Here is an 18,516-nt window from a genome sequence, read left to right on the forward strand (position 1 = left end):
GTAATATCAGAAGGCATGAATCAGAAGCTTTAACAGATGAACCCCTGCCTCTTCAAAAAGAACAACAAAAAGAGAAGGCAAAAGATCAACAACAACAACAACAACAACCACTTTTGCAAGAGCTCAGAAGGTCAAACTGTTATCAAAACAACATCCCACAAAGTAAGCCAGAACCTACACAGTAAGCCTAAACCAGGTGGACTGACAACAAATCTTCATAGTATATGCAGCAAAAATGATAAAGTTGATGGAAAAATGGACAAATCCACAAATTATAGCTGGATGTTTCAATACCACATTCGCAGCAATTAAAATAATTAGGGGACAGAAAATTTGCAAAATATGAAATACTGAAGAATATTATCAAACATTGGGACCTCACTGGCACATATGGAGCACTTCACAAAACGAAATTCAGACACACATTATTTTCAAGTGTCCATGGAACCTTCATCATATAGAGCACTTCCTGGTCCTAACATAAACCTTAACAAGGGTAAATGGTTTAAACACAAAAAATGTTTCTTGTCTATACTGAATCAAACTAGAAATCCATATTAGAAAGGAGGGAAATTTCCAAACGCTTGAAAACTAAACAATATATTTCTTAACTATCTATAGGATGAAAAATTCTCAAAAATTAAATATATACATATATATTCAAAAAACTAAGAAATAAAAATGAAGTTATCACATCAGCTTGAAAGCAGTGATACCAGAGAAACTTACAGCATCACACACTTGCTATAGCAAAGAAGAAAGTATCAAATGAATAATCTGTTTCTACTTCTAGAAAACAGAAAAGAAGGTAAACAAAACCCCCCAAAAGCAGAAAAAAAAGAAGTCAATGAAACTTAAGGCAGAAAAAGAAATAGAGAAAAAATCAATAAAAGCAAAAGCTTATTGTTTGAAAAAAATTTAAACCATTCAAGATTTACAAAGACAAAAACGAGAGAAGGCACAAATCATCAACATCAGAAATGAAACAGCATATCACTATAGGTAGTTTAGTTTTTAGAATAATAAGATATTAACATAAATATATGTATGCTCATAAATTTGTATATATAAAAAATAAAATAACTCAAAAAACTACATACTACCAAAAGTAAAACAAGATAAAATAAAGAAACAAAATAGATCCATAATTTTAAATAAAAGTGTATAATGAATAATATCCTGAAAGAAAATACCTTGGCCCAGGTGGTAGTATACCACCTTTGAATCACAGAAGAGGAGAAGGCACTTTCTAATTTGTCTTATGAGGTCAGTATTACTATGATAACAAATCTAGACAAAGTCAGTGAAACAAAACAAAACAAATAAGCCACAAACAAACTTCCTGGGTCCAATCTCTCATGAACTTAGATCCAAAATTTTTCAGCAACATATTAACAAACAAAGTCTAACAACATATCAAAAGAATTTTGCTCCATGGCTTAGCAGAATTTATTCTAGATATATTCCAGCTGGTTCAATTTTCAAAAATTAATTAACAAAAACAAATTATATAATCATATTAATACATGCAGAAAAATACTTAATGATGTCCAACATCCATTTGTGATACAATCTCTCAGCAAACTGCAAATAGGAGAAACTTCTTCATCTTAAAAACAAACAAACACAAAAACTACACCTGTCATCAGGATGGTGAAAGATTACATTTTATTTCCTAAGATCATAACAAGAAAAGCATCTTAAACTACTCTTAGTCATTTTAGTCCTAAATTCCAGTTAGCAAAGTAAGGCAAGAAAATCTGTGGGTAGGAGCGGAAAGACATGGCACAAGAGAAACTGTGGTAGAACAGTTATGTATCTTCATGTATTGGTAGTGACCCAAAGCCACATATATGGTGAAATTGTATAAAACTCTATAGATACGCATGTGCCCATGTACACACACACACACACACACACACACACAAATGGATACATGTATAACTGGTTAAATCTGAAGAAGTTAACACCTATTGTCAATCTCTTGGCTTTGATATTGTATGGTATAGTTACATAAGAGATGACATTGTAAGAGTTAGGACGAAAGGTGTAGGAGACCTCTTTGTACACCTCTATGGCATTTCCTGTGAATCAATAATTATTTCAGAAGAAAAGCTAATGTAGTTCACCTCATAAACAAAAAAAGAGCATATTATGATTTCAAGAGATGAAGCAAAATAATTTCAGAACATTTAAAATCAATTAAAGATTTTTCTTAAGTGAAAAATAGAAAAAGAAGGAAGTGTTCTCGATCTGGTAATAGAAGTCGGCAAGAAATACACAGAAAACATTTTACCAAAGGGTAAAATATTGAACATTTTTCACTGATTTTAGGAACAAGAACGGATAACTACTTGATCACTCTAGTTAACTTTGAACTGGTCATTCTAGCCAATGTAATAAGGTAAATAATTTAAAAGAGTGAGAAATATAAATAAATAAAATTATTTATTTCAGATGACATAACTTTGTTCATAGAAAGTAGAGAAAATATACAAACTATTAAAATTTATGTGTATTTCTAACACAAAGCCAATATCACTGTTTTGCAGTTTCCTATATTAGCAACAATTGATAAATGAAATTTTAAAAGGCACACCAGTTGCAAGAACATAAATCATTAAGGAAAACTCTAGGAAGAAAATTAATGAAAGATGTTCATATTCTTTCTCAGAAAATATTAAATCATTGATGAAAGAAGAAAACTGACCTAAATAATTAGAGAGGATATTATCTGTTCCCAGATTAGAAAACTCAATGTTGAAAAGATGAAAGTTTCTGCAAAATTGCTTAATATTAGGTTGATGTAAAAGTAATCATGATTTGCATTGTTGAAATTTTCTGTTTGATACTGGAATACATTCTTAAATAAATGTGTTTATGTTATACATCATTTAAATATGCATTTATCAATTTATTTTTTCTTGATAATGACTTGTTACCTGCTCTTTATTTTATATTGATTTTAAACTATGGAAATGATTTTAGACAAAAAGCAAATTTGTGCCATTTTCCTAGTTGAGTTCAAAATGTGTCATAAAGCAATAGAGACAACTCACAACATCAACAACACATTTGGTCCAGGAACTGCTGATAAACATTCAGTTCAGGGGTGGTTCAAGAAATGTGGGAAAGGCACTGAGAGCCTTGACGGTGAGGACCTTGGTGGCTAGTCATCAGAATTTGGGAATCACCAATTGAGCTCACTCTTCGAAGCTGATTCTCTTACAACTACACGGGAAGTTGCTGAAAGACTCAACCTTGACCGTTCTACGGTTATTTGACATTTGAAGCAAATTGGAGAGGTCAAAATGCTTGATAAGTGGATTCCTCATAAGCTGAGCAAATTTTTTTTTAAAGTGTCATTTTGAAGTGTCCTCTTATTCTACACAGCAACAATGAACTACTGCTCAATTGGATTGTAATGTGTGATGAAAAGTGGATTTCATCAGTGACGACCAGCTCAGCGGATGGACTGAGAAGTGGCAAAGCACTTCTCAAAGCGACACTCGCACCACAAAAAAAAAAAAAAAAAAGAAAGAAAGAAAAAAAAAAAAAAAAAAAAAAACACGAAACAAGCAAACAAAAAAAACATGATGGACAATATTTGGTGATCTGCTGCCTGTCGGAGCTGCTACGGCTTTCTGAATCCCAGTGAAAGAAGTATGCTCAGCAGAGAAGTATGCTCAGCAAATCGATGAGATGCAACAAAAACTGCAATGCCTGCAGCCGGCATTGGTCAAAAGAAAGGGTCCAGTTCTTCTCCGGACAGCACCTGACTACACATTGGACAACGGTGCTTCAAGAGTTGAATGAATTGAGCTATAAAGTTTTGCCTCATCCATCATATTTCCCTTACCTCTTGCCAACTGACAACCACTTCTTCAAGCACCTCAACAACTTTTTGGAGGAAAAACACTTCTACAACCAGCAAGATCCAGAAAATGCTTTCCAAGAGTTCCTAGAATCTCAAAGCACAAATTTTCATGTCACAGGAATAAACAAACATATTTCTCATTGACAATAATCTGTTGATTGTAATTGTTCTCATTTTGATTAATAAAGATGTGCTTGAGCCTCGTTATAATGACTTAAAAGTCACAGTTCAAAAATGCAATTACTTTTGCATCAATCTAACAGATCTGTGCTTCTATTTCTAGTGATATATCAAAACGATGCATATACATGTACACCAAAAGGCAGGTGTAAGAATGGCTTTTTGCAGTGGTAATAAAGAACAATGCAAAATTATTGTAGAGTATCAGAGACATAATATTAAGAGAAAAAAGCCAGATGCAAAACAATGTATAATTTGTGAACTTATTTATATATGCTTCAAAAATCAAATGAGGGGTTAGGTTTGAGAGTAATAACTGAGGGAAAGCAGAAGTAGAATTCTGAGCTTCAGGGATGCTGTTCTATATCTTGACCTTGATCTCAGTTGCATAGCTGCCCTCACTTTGTAAAAATCCCTCAGGGCATGCTTTTGAGATTTGTTTAGTTTTCTGTTATTATTATTATTATTATTATTATTATTATTATTATCCTTTAAGTTCTGGGGTGCATGTGCAGATCAGCAGGATTTTTACATAGGTATACACATGCTATGATGGTTTGCTGCAACCATCCCACGTCATCTACATTAGGTATTTCTCTTAATGTTATCCCTCCCTAATCCCCCCACTCCCTGCCATCCTTCCCCTAGCTCCTCCACTCCCAAACAGGCTCGGCTGTGTGATGTTCCCTGTGTCCATGTGTTCTCATTATTAAACACCCACTTACGAGCGAGAACATATGGTGTTCAGTTTTCTGTTCTTGTGTCGGTTTGCTGAGAATGATGGTTTCCAGCCTCATCCATGTCCCTTCAAAGGACATGAACTCATGCTTTTTTGTGGCTGCATAGTATTCCATGGCTACAATCTTAAAAAACATTTCATTGTGTTAGAACACATACAGTCTATCATGGATACACAAATGCCCATCAATGATAGACTGTGTGTATGTTCTAACATAATAAAACTTTTAAAAAAAGATTGTAGCCACTTTTACCATTTAAAATTATGGTAAGCAAAAAAGGAAACAACATTTCAAAATTTGTTTGTTAGCTTAAGTTGTAGTTGTTGTAAGTAATCATGTAATTATTCAGATAACACATTCCTGAGTCTTTGGATATAAACTTAGAGATTCAGTAAAGGATTTATTTGGTGCATCTAACATAGAAAAGAAAATGGAATTCCATGAAGAAGCCCAAGGAGAGGTAATGCATGAAATAGAGAGGCTAGGAGCCTAAAAAAAATAAAATAAATGGAAATATAAATCTGTCCTACAGACTCAAAATATAGATAAAATTCTATAAGCAATGTCTGATGTGCATATGTCATTGTGTGAGCATACATGTGTGTAAAACCAGGGGAGGGAGATTTGGTCTACTTCTAGAAAAATAGTAGCTGTGAACACGGAAACCATATGTTGAAAGACAATCTTTGAGTTATTAAAAGCTTATTTTGGACTTACACATAAATTTTAAATGTAAATTTACACAGATGGCTTATAATTGAACAGTTGACACCTATAATTTTGAGGAGAGGCAATCGTCTTTGCTCAGTGTTGTGTATACATTCCTACCACAGGGCCTGACATATGGTGGCACCCATAAATATTCCTTAAGTCAAAATAATACTGACTAAATCCACTGAAATAAAAATACTAGCAGTAGTAACTTACACACTACAGTTTCTACATAATAGGAAACCTGCTTTATATACAGTGATTGATTGATTGAATCACCATTACAATTGCTTAGCTGTAATTCCACAGTTAGTTATCATGGCTTAGATTCAAATAAGAAGTGGGGCCGTGCATGGTGGGCTCACACCTGTAATTCCAGCACATTGGGAGGCCAAGGCAGGGGGATCACTTGAGATCAGAATTTCAAGACCAGCCTGGCCAACATGGTGAAACCCTGTCTCTACCAAAAAATAAAAAATTAGCTGGGTGTGATGGTGCATACCTGGAATCCCAGCTACTCAGGAGGCTGAGGCAGCAGAATAGTTTGAACCTGGGAGGCAGAGGTTCCAGTGAGCCGAGATGGTACCATTGCACTTCAGCCTGACAACAGAGGAAGACTCCATCTCAAAGAAAGAAAAAAAAAAAAAAGTGGAAATGCAGCCTCAAACCCAGGAGAGATGTGGAAAACGTATGCCAAAAGCAGGAGTCCCTCAATAAACTGAGAGGGCTATTGCCACTGAAGGGCTATAAGCCTTCTTTTCTTCTTCTTTTTTTAATTGTACTTTAGGTTCTGGGGTACATGTGCAGATCATGCAGGGTTGTTGTATAGGTACATACATAGCAAGGTGGCTTGCTGCCTCCTTCCCCCTTCATCTATGGGCTCCAATGAGATGATACTTTAGTTGTTATTTACATTACTTCAGTTGTGTTTTAGGGAGTATTGACCTTCAGAATAATCGTAACTTTCATGCATCTGGAAGATGTTCCCTCACAAAGATCAGAACTTCTTCTAATAAACTTTTTCATTATTTACTGTTTTCAATTTTAAAATGAAACCTTTATGTCATGGACAATTTACTGTTTCATTGTTTAAAGATGTTAATGTTTGGTTCTAAACTATTAACCAATTTTATCTCTCTCGTTTATTTAATAACTAATTCCCCCTCTCTCAGTCACAGTCATTTTTTTTAGTTTTTGAGACCACTCTTGTCACGCAGGCTGGTGTGCAATGACATGATCTGGGCTCACTACAACCTCTGCTTCCCATGTTAAAGTGATTCTCCTGCCTCAGACTCCTGAGTAGCTGCGATTACAGGTATGCACCACCATCCCTGGCTAATTTTTCTGTTTTTAGTACAAACAGGGTTTCACCATGTTGGTCAGGCTGGTCTCGAACTCTCAACCTCTTGATCCACCTTGCCTCAGCTTCCCAAAGGACTGAGATTACAGGCATGAGCCACTGTGCCCAGGCTGTCACAGTGCTTTTAAAGGACATCTTGGCCTTACATTGAATTATTATCACAGACATATGGTTTCTTTATACATTTTTTCATTATTGTGTTGTCTTGATTTTCTATACCTATACTAATTCCACACAAATTATTGTTCTTGTGATAATTAGTGTACACTATTAAAATTTTCCCTTTTTTATTTAAATGAGAATACTTTGTAAACTTTTTATTATCACTAGCATTTTCATTTGAATTGCTTTACATTTGTAAGTTTATTTTTGGAGAGAACAAATCACTTTAATAAAGATACACCTTATAGAATTCAGATTATTTGTCAATGTCTATTTTTAATGAATATTGATGTAAAGTAATTCAAATAATAGAAGGCATTCATTTTTATATTCATCTAAAACTGTCACATCTAGACTAATATATTTTACCAGAATTAATGAGCTGTTGGAATGTCAGAAAACTAACAGGGAATAAATATAAAACCTTAATGTCCTGTCAGTTAATTGTTAAAGGGACAGATGCTATAGGTAATTTAATTGTGCTTAGCACCCAGCAGCAGTCTCATGAATGTCATGACCCTTGGAACCACCTGCCTATGCTGATAAATCAAGCGATAACCCTTAACAAACTAAAGATGCTAGAATTAAATGTTACCTTGGATAATCATTTATAGCATCCAATATAAAGTAGAGTCACTCTGAGTAAAAACTACCTTCTACTTTTTCTCCCACTAGGAAATGAATACTAATAATAATAATAGTGACAGCAGCTAGCACTTTCCTAGTAATTAATATGTGCAAAGAATTTCACTTATGGCAACTCACTTAATCATCAACACAACTCCAGTAGATAGACATTATTAATATGTTCACTTTACATTTAAGAAACTGAGATATAGGTCAACTGGACACCTTCAACTTGTACCTATTCATCAGTTTATTTCTAATGTACATAATAAAGCACATCTTTGACACTGTTCTGCCACCCTTAACTCAAACTTAAAGAAACTTTTAAAAACAAATAATGTGCAAACATGTATTTGCATTTAAAAATGATGCAATATGGACTGAACTTGAAGTTAGGTCTTTCATATGCAAACTATTTTTCATGACAAAGGAGAGAATTAATTGTTACACTAGTATATCCAGAAATTTATTTAATAGGGGAAAGAAATACCAAGGATGAAAAAGTAACATTACATGAAATAGTAACATTACAATAAGGTTCAGTATTCTGCTTGTCAGCAGATAAGATTAGCACCAGGGACTATGGTAGCTGTGAATTGGGGGCAGACACAGAAGGAATTGCTCTAGCACTAAAGGTGAAAGGGATGCAGGGGCAGTGAGTTGAAAAATCCTTTAAACTTTCTAGTTGTGTTTCCATGGATTTATGCTAAAACTCAGGGTCATCGTTTAGTGTATATTATGTAAATTTGTGCATATTGAAATATTTCCCTATGTGAAAGCTCAATTATGCTAAAATATGTCTTACTTTATTACTTGATCATGTTGGCTATGCAGAAAGACAGAAAAACAATAATTTCATATCTATGGAAGGTCTGACACAGAAAAGCTTTTATTATGTCACCATAAAAATTATAAAATGGCCAGGCAGAAAGAGGCATAGTGAAGTAGAGAATGGAACAAGGCCAGAAAGCCCATTTAAGATCACAGTGATCATGAAAGTTCTTGCAACACCACCTAATATTCTTTCTTGGAAACACTTACCAAATTGTATTTCAAAACTACTTGTTCTTGTTACTTATACTGTGATCCTACTAACATTTTCCTCAAGCCACTAAATATTCTCTACAAAAAGAAATTCCTTTGGCTTATTTTGCAAAGGCATATTTGGTGTTTGTCATTTTCTAAGCTCAGCCAGTGATGCTGTGAACTTCTGTTTGACACGAAATCAGCCTTGCTGCCTATCTTCTTTTTTACATTCTAAATGCATTCTCTTTTAGAGCTACTTATTCCTAAGAATCATAAATTTATTCAATGGAGTATATGTAGTTTGCAATACTTTTACATTATGTGTATTCATCTCTTTCCACTTACCAATGTGATCATGTGATTTTAACAAATGAAGATAATAGTTTCTACTTTGACTGTGCTTTAAGAAGGTTACTCATAGCAGAGGTGACCTATTTAAGGTTGTACTCAATAAGTTATGGGCTATTCTAAATGATCTGCTGTTTATGTGTTGGATGGAAAAAAGAAAAGATGGGTTTTGAAGGGAAGCTAATTAGTTTAATTAAGCTTAAAAAAACTCTCTACAAATATGAAATATTAGTATTGAAAATAAACTTAGGTACCACTATCTTTTAATACTAAAAATCGAGGCTGATTTAAATGACAAGTTAGTGTCTCAAAAATACTGATTAGTAGTGCTCGCTTTGGCAGCACATACACTAAAAAAAATTGGAATGATACAGAGAAGATTAGCATGGCCCCTAAAAATTTTTTTAAAAAAATTATCAGTGGTAGATTAATGTTGAATTAGAAATCAACATGATAGTCAGGTGTAGGTAGATCCAGAAAATAATAATAATAATTGGTTCATTGGGTTTTATGTTAGAAGAAAAAGAGAGAAAAAGTCAGAGGGATAGATTTGGGTGTTGTCCATATATATGTGATATGCTAAAGGAAGATATATAATAAATGTTCATGGTATACAAAATGAGCACATCACACAACTTAGTCTAATGACAGATATAGGGGACATAAAAACAGATGGAACCAACAGCAATGATGGATATCTCAACTGGAAATTATTTGCAAATAATATTAACAGTCTTAAGAGTGAAAATGAATTGAGACTAGTATAATGTTGCTTTAACTCAATAAGGACTGAGTTATTTCAATAATGATAATCCATACAACCAATGAGCATTTGTTATACATTTTATGTTACCTCCGAAAGAAAGTTATACACATACTATAGACTTTGTCAAAAGTTTCCACAAGTCATTTGACAAGATCTATGCAATAATAAGGCGTATTTTGAAAAGGATGATGGTTCAAGAACAAGAACCTCCTTTAATTTAATATTTGGAGATAACATAATCACAAATGAACCAAAAATCACCAGTGAAAGAAATGTGGGCATTATTTAAGATACTCAGTGTTCCTGAATAGGAAGATTATGAATGCCTCCATATTTTGGAAATGTGAAACAAAGAACAAACAGAATAAAGAGCCATAATAGAGCAATGACAAATTTTTGAAAATTACCTCGTGAAAACCAAGATCTAAAAAAAGTTAAGTCTTGGGGAAAATGTTCAAGATATTCTAATCACATATTCTGTACTTATTTGGGGGATACCATGTGTCAAGTGGGATTATAAAAACCAAGGCATCAGGATAAATTCCCCACTGGACCTCAAGTGCTGTTATTCTTTAAAATAGATTACATGAAGAACGTATTAGTGTTCAGAATGTTAAGTTACATATAAGAAAGATTAACATCATGTAAATTTGGAAAAAACTGAAAAATATTTCCTATTAATTTTTGTTTTATATTTCAATTTATTATACAGCCAATTTTGGTGTATACATCTATGAATCCTAACACACGCAGATTGCTGTGTAATCATTACTACAGTCAAAATATAGGACAGATTCATCACCATCAAAAAACTCTCTTGTGCTACGTCTTTGTACCTAACCTCCCCCCCATGCCATCCCTGTGAATTATGCATGAATCTGTTTTCACCTTAGTTTTGTCCTTTTAAGATGTCATATAAAAGCCATCATATAGTAAATAAACTGCCAGACTGATTTATTTTACCTAACATAATGTCGATAGCTTTTAAAAAAAATTGTTGAATACCATTTCACTGTGATAATATACCACAGTGTGTCTATCCATTCTCTTGCTGAAGGATATTTGAGTTGACTCTGGTTTTTGGCAATTGCGAATAGAGCTGCTGTAAATATCTATATAAGCTTCATTGTGTAAACATGTTTTTTGTTTAACTTGGGCAATCACCTAGGAGTGAGATTGTTGGACCATATGGTAGTTGCATGTTTAACTTGGTAGGAACAGCCAAATTCTTTTTTTTTTTTTTTTTTTTTTTTACCATGGTTGTAATGTTTTGTGCTCCTAGCAGGAGAAGTATAAAAGTTCCAGTAGGTTTGTATTCATTCTAACACTTGGTATTGTCTGTATTTTTTATTTTAGTCACTGTAATTATTATGACTTATGATTTATAAAAGCCTGTAATGTGAAAATATATATGGTCAATTCTTAATGTGTAATATTGAAGACTTTCTTCCCAAAATATATTTACCTATAAAACTTTAGTGTGATTTAGGTAGCTGATAGATTTACTGATTCAGTTAGCAGCTCACAGATTAGGTGAGCAATGAAACCACAGCTGAGAATAAGGAGATAGAATCATAAGGGCCTCTGGAAAGGATATGAGAAAATAAAGCACATTTTCCTAGTCTGCAATGCATGCCTCCCTGGAGTGGCAGGATGATCTTTGAATTACATTCAGTAACCTTTATAGAAAGAAAACGTATGGCAACAGCCATGTATGATTGGAAACAATTTTCTTCTTTCTACCTATGACAGGAGAAAGATGAGCTCCAAAATCAATGAGTTATTAACATACTCTAATCCCTTTGGGGGGGGTAGAGAAGGAAAAGATATTAGTTATACAATAGACTAATGGGTTTGTGAGCGTGTTGAAAACAAAACAGGAAACAAGTGACCTCAGAACCAAAATCAGCCATGACAAAATTAGCAGATTTTTCTTTTTTTCATAGGATTATCGATCAAAACCTAAAGGATCATATAGTATTAAAAATTCCTAACTTCAGGCAAATATATGACAAAATATCTAGACACAATATTAAAAAACAGGTTGCAAATGAATTCAGAAATGATTAAAATAGTTTAACCAAAGAATGCTGATTAAAGGATTCATAACAGTCTTAAGAAATCTGAAGAGATTTGGGAAATACTGTTTTCTCGTTATGAGGTATATATGGTCAGGAATGTAATAAATACTTGGAAACAGAAGAATTGCTGTGGTTCACTTTCTCCTCTTCTTTTGCTCAATTTTCTACTCCCACCATGGTTTGCTTTTCTGGTGTATGCATTATCTGACTTGGAATTTTTCCAAAACTAAATACAAGCATAGACACAAAATCCAAAGCGAAAGTTAGAAGAAAAGAGCTACTGTAGTTAATAGACATAGATCATCATAAATAATGGTTTCCCTCCAGACTCTCCTTCTCTCTAGCCCATGATCAGGCAATTAGTATTGTTATATAGTCATCTGGGCTTAGATGCCACCTCATTTAGGCACCCTACTACTGAAGTGAATGATCTTCTGTGTACATATGGACTCCTAAGTTTTATTTAGCGTCCTGCCTCCAGATGTTTTCAGATAATTAGTCCCATAACCTTACATTTGTGAATATTATGCCCCATTAACCAAATTTCCAAAGACAGATTTCGTATTAAGACCAACACAAAATTGCATGTTCTGTAAGTCAATTATATATGGAACTCCAAAGCACCTGCAATTCTGAGGTCCCACAAAGGGATCCTCATTAGAAAACAAAGCTTGGTTAAGTGTATAAGCTATAGACTCATTAATTTCAGATAAGTTATATAATCATATCCAATTAAATATCTAAAAGAGAAAATTAAAAAGCACTCTTGATACTTGGTTAGCTTATTCTACTTTTATCCTTTAACTGGTCTTGTAATATATCATTTATGTTTTATTATAATTATTTTAACATTAAAATTCAAACACTTTATACACATATTTTGAATAAACTTATATGATTACCAAATTAATAAAATGTTTATTTATCCGTTTAGTGATTCCCTCAGTATTGTGCACTTAATAGTCTATGTATTATATTTATTAAAATAGGCTTGTATTTTCTTTTTTATTGGTATATAAGGAGAAGAACTGACCTAGGCAGTGCTAAAATAAAGGAGGAGGACACCTTTACAATATATCTTAAAAGACGCACATTTTCTCACTTTATCCTATCAGCTTCATTTCTGTACCATCAAGACTAGAATTACTTTAACAACTAAAGATATTATTACCAAAAAAATGTATTTTGAAATATATATAATTACTCTGGAAAAGGAAAAATTTCAAAGCCATAGTATCCATTGACATACAGGCATGAATTATTTTAGCAAATGAGCTAGCCTTGGTCTTAAGAAGTAGAGGCCAATACCATGCAAGGATGGTCTTTAGGACCATAGCAGAGAGCACTGTGAAGTGAAGCTGGCCTTGTAGAACTGCAGTGATTGATTTTAAACAAGGGCACTGGGAACTTGGAAAGAGAAGGAGCAAGCCAGCAAAAGTTGAAGATGACCAGCCAAACTGTCTCTTTCAAGTTTTAGTCTAGGTCTCCCAGGAATAAAAATTTGTAGTATTTCTTGATTCTGCACTTCAAATAATTGCGAATTTAATTAAATATTTGAGCCAGTCCACATTTCTGTTCTTAGGACACCAAAAATGAGAAACTTTGAAGCATTAGTATAATTATTCAAGCTGCTAAAAATTCTCCTTTGATATAACTTTTCAAAACATGAACATTAGTGTCTTTTGCTTCAAACATAACTCTCATTACACCTGAGTTACAAAGATTGAGAGTTCTAATTTCTAAAGAGTGCCATCCTTCTCCTGATATCATAGGTATCTACTTCAACTTATGATTTTCCCAAACTAATTAATACTAAATTAAATAATATGAATTAATTAATAATAATGAACTCAAAATCAACAATATATTTAATCGTTTGAAATGTATATGCAATATTATACCTAAGTGTTTTGTTGATCTATCCTCCAAGATTTGAACAGCTCAGTTTACATCAAACATTCATTCCTATTAAATTGTCCCAGACTATTACAACATTCTCTAAGTCAAAAAAAAAATGAGTCAATGACAAAAAACATAAATTTGGTACCTGAGAATAATCTGTAAACTTTTAATTTTTATACATCCTATACCAACTGCAGTCAATTAAGCGATTCCCAGGTGTTCACTGTAATTGCTTTTATGCAAGATTACATGTCATTTTCAGGGTCTTTAAATATTTATTATAAAACCCTCATCTACATTTTTTCTCCATTCATTTAGGAACAAAACATGCTTATGCTTAGCACTAACAAAAATAAGCTGATTGGATTTAAATTATTTTGTGGATTAAATTTCACAGAAAAAAATTTTTATAAGCCAACACTTGATGAAAAAGTAGAAGCATAGCTAGGACGTTGATTTAATTGTGCTCATTTACCTACTTCATTTTAAATGTGTGCACAAAATACGTGCCTATGCTGTATGGCTAAGATGTGGAAAAAACAAATCAGATGGCATTTTGTCAAGACAATTGAATATTGAGGAATGTAAGGACTGGGAGATTCACCAACTGACTCTCTTCTCCCAAGGTAAAAAGTAGTTTTTCATTTTTTAGACTTGGTACAGGAAAGAGCCATGGAGACAATCTGGCCAAATAGACTCATTTCATACATAAGGCAAGTATAGCCCAGATATTTGGCCATGTGTACAGAGTAGTACACACGCAGTGCTAACAACAACAACAACAAATCACTGTCACTAACATATACCCAAAAAGTGTTCCAGTACTTAATTACATATTAATGTATTTAATGTTCACATCTACTGTATGAGGCAAATACTCATTTATGCCCACAGAAACCTGAAACAGTTGCCTGGAGTAACGTACATACGGTCACATAGCTGACAGTTGACAGATCTAGGATTTAGTAGTCTCCAGAATCCATGCTATTAATTGGTGAGGTATATGTCCTTCCTAAAAATAGTTTCTGAAGATATCATGATTTCCTCATGAAAATACTCCCGACAACATTTTGATATATTGTGTGTGTCATATAATTGTCCTCATAATATTATTAGTGAAAATCTATACAGTCCTACATGTTTTAATAATTTTAATTGAATGTACATTCTGGTTTTCTTTCTTTCTTTTTGGGGGGATTTACTATAAAAACACTTAATAACCAAAATTGTCTTTCTAGTAAACATGTTCTGTGTTTTATATGGTGCAATTTTGGAATAACTTAAATTTGTGAAACATGAAAGAGTACTGGTAAAAAAGTAAAGGAATATAATGTTCCCTTAAACATATGTGGTTTTACAAATTGCATAAATTACCAAGATTGTATTTCATCATGCTAAATAAATAGAAATTACTTTAAAGAATATATCCAGACTCAAATTATGTTGAAACATGTTGCATGAATTAAAATGCTGAGGTTTTAATCAGTCCTATGTGTGTAGACTCAGAAATCTTTTTCTAAAAGTTGTCCTGACCCTAACTTTGCTTCCCAGTACTTTTCTTGAGTCAATACTTTGGAGAAATGAGTTTATATGGGTGTGTAAGAGAGTGTCTCTGTGTGTGTGTGTGTGTGTGTGTGAGAGAGAGAGAGAGGGAGAGAGAGAGAGAGAGAGAGAGAGAGAGAGAGAGAGAGAGAGAGAGAAAGAGAGAGAAAGAGAGAGAAAGAGAGAGAAAGAGAGAGAAAGAGAGAGAGAGACAGAGAGAGACAGAGAGAGAGACAGAGAGAAACAGATAAACAGAGAGACAGAGACATAGACAGAGAGAGAGTCTGTCTTGCATGTTGAAGGATCTACTGAGGCGGACAGAGGGGCATTGGCCCAGTTAAGAGTTTCAGGGAAGGTCTTCAGCTTTTTTTTTTTTTTAAGGAATTTCATCAATATCAAGTTCATCACCAGGTGGTGTTATATCAGAAATGAACAGGTCCAGCCACAATCACTAACATTTCGAGATCTTACTTCAACTGACCAATAGCAAACACAGGTCAAATTGCACGTCATTTAAAGTGTATTTAAAAGATACACACACTATGTCTTGTAGTAAGTCTAGATTTTGTTTCTGAATTGAGTTAGGCCAATAAACATGCTCTGTTTCTTTGTCCCCCAATCACAACTATTTTACATAACTGCCTATTTGTCATGACATCAGCATTCTTTAAAAAGCATTTTGTCAGAGAATTACTAGGCTCAATGCTTCTTTTGACGTAGATTTGCTAAAAATACTGCACATTGTATCATCTAGATTTATCTTTATTAAACAAAATGTACATTTTGTTCAGCATGTGAGAAAAACGTGTTTGTTTCTCATAAGATCATATGCTTTCTTTTAAAGTATAGTGGGATCATTTGGTTACATTTCCTTTTACACCTTTACTACCAGGAATATCACTGTAGTTTAAATACTCTATAAGATAGAGATGCCTACCTATGAATAAATATTTACTAATAGAAACTTTAAATATATGTGTATCTTTTAATAAACTTATATAGTTTAAAAAGGGAAGTTATTTCATAATATGGATGATATTACTAATAGATATTGACTAAAAAAATACAAAAAATAACAAATTTTTAAAATTATTTACTCTCAGAATCCTTATGCCTAATATAATCTATCTATCTATCTATCTATCTATCTATCTATCTAATTTTGATTTTTTATGTGTGTAGCTGATTAACACACTCTGAGAAGAGCAGATGACCAATCTTGATACCTTATCATCATCTCCACTTGCTGACTTCATAAACCTTCTTGGAAAACGAAAGCAAGCACCTCAGACCTCTGAAGAAACCAGAGTCAACTCTATTGCAGAAGCTGTCTACAACAGTTTCTACTCTTAAGTGATGTTAATTGCTCAAAGTATAAGATACAAAAAAGAGAAACTCATAATAAATACAAATATCACTGTTTAATAACTTGCAAATGACATTCTTATTAGCGTATAGGCAGGCTATGTAAGGCTTAAGCTTTCAAGAATTACTTAAAGCAGAAAATGAGAAATTAAAGATTGTAATTAAGATTTCTAAATAGGCCGGGCGCGGTGGTTCAAGCCTGTAATCCCAGCACTTTGGGAGGCCCAGGCGGGTGGATCACGAGGTCGAGAGATCGAGACCATCCTGGTCAACATGGTGAAACCCCGTCTCTACTAAAAATACAAAAAACTAGCTGGGCGTGGTGGCTCGTGCCTGTAATCCCAGCTACTCAGGAGGCTGAGGCAGGAGAATTGCCTGAACCCAGGAGGCGGAGGTTGCGGTGAGCCGAGATCGCGCCATTGCACTCCAGCCTGGGTAACAAGAGCGAAACTCCGTCTCAAAAAAAAAAAAAAAAAAAAAAAAAAAAAAAAAAAAAAAGATTTTTAAATAATTTGGTTATTCCACTGAGTTTTGATAAGTACAAATGAGAATATCAAATATAAGTAAATGATTCTGACAATAACAGCAGGCCTTTCCTAGGTATTAATTCATTCTGAATTCATTCTTCTGAATTTATTGAGCATTAAACAGGGAGACTTATGATGAAATATGAGATCCTACTTAAAGCATAAGTTTGTGGTCTTAAGCACACTCTAAAATTTCAGAACAATCACATTCAGTTTTTTAATACCCAATTAACCGTAATGTTTTACTGGGATAATAATATAGATGTGACATTGTGGAACTTCTTGCTTATGACATAGGACCCCATAGGTAGCCATGATGAGTATCTCAAAAGTTGTTGTGACTAAAATATTTAAATCAGAATGAGGGACGCTAACTAAATAAACAAAAACAAAACCAAAAACAAAGCTAGCTCCACCAGTTAAGGTAAATCTTTTTCCAGTTTCTGAGTTCATCCTCCTTTCATTTCTATCCTTCAGCTACAGACTGATGGCATAAGGCATATGAGAAAGGAAAATATTATATTAGGTTTAATAATACATATTAAACCTAATATAATATTTTATCAAATATAAAATATATTTTGATAAAGCCCTTGCCTTGTCAAAAATAAAATACATTTGTAATACAAGAAAAAGCAATCTATAGCTTAATAAAATCCATGTTGGCTAAGCATTTTAAAGGAGAGATTATTTTACAGAAATCAACCTATACTTCATAAACTACTTATAAAAGTAGTTTAAATATAGTCTGTTGAATATCAATTCAATGTTATTGGTAAATAAAATCTAATTATCCTCATGATATTGTGGGAAAGATTATTATTACATTTTAAGTGAGCCAAATTACTACAGCATTAATTACTATTAGCAGTGTTGTAAACAAAGTCTATGTCAAAACTGCATGATAATGTTCTATTTACGTTACCATAAATAAAAGATTTCTACTCTATATCACATATTGTAGTCATTTCCTGAGATAATATAATGAACTTCACAAAGATGGTCATAATTTACATCTTTTACCTACTTTTTTGAAAGAAAGTCATGAAAAATATCATATTATCAACATATATGAATATATAACACACCTAAAATCACATACTTTTTTCACCTATAAAAGAAAAATGATGTTCTGCTAACAAAAACATAGTAATTATAGATTAAATAATAGAAAATTTTGACCTGGAGAATGATTCTGAGACTTGTTTAAGAAAGTTCTTGATTTTTCTTCAAGGAGTCTGACCTCTTGGGATGTTGTACTTTCTTTAACCACTTCTCAACAACAATCTCATTCCTCTCTTT

At 33.2% G+C, this 18,516-nt stretch overlaps 1 protein-coding gene and 1 non-coding gene across 2 annotated transcripts in view; one reads left to right on the forward strand and one right to left on the reverse strand.

Annotated features, from left to right (window-relative positions):
* The window catches only part of SGCZ (sarcoglycan zeta), a 1,155,154-nt gene that overhangs the window by 122,291 nt on the left and 1,014,347 nt on the right, over positions 1 to 18,516 (reverse strand). The window lies entirely within an intron of this gene.
* Positions 9,358 to 9,463, forward strand: LOC120360655 (U6 spliceosomal RNA). Its single transcript, XR_012513397.1, has one exon. It is a non-coding gene; the product is annotated as a U6 spliceosomal RNA (small nuclear RNA).

The sequence above is a fragment of the Saimiri boliviensis genome, chromosome 13 (assembly GCF_048565385.1).
Source record: "Saimiri boliviensis isolate mSaiBol1 chromosome 13, mSaiBol1.pri, whole genome shotgun sequence".
Taxonomy (NCBI): Eukaryota; Metazoa; Chordata; class Mammalia; order Primates; family Cebidae; genus Saimiri; species Saimiri boliviensis.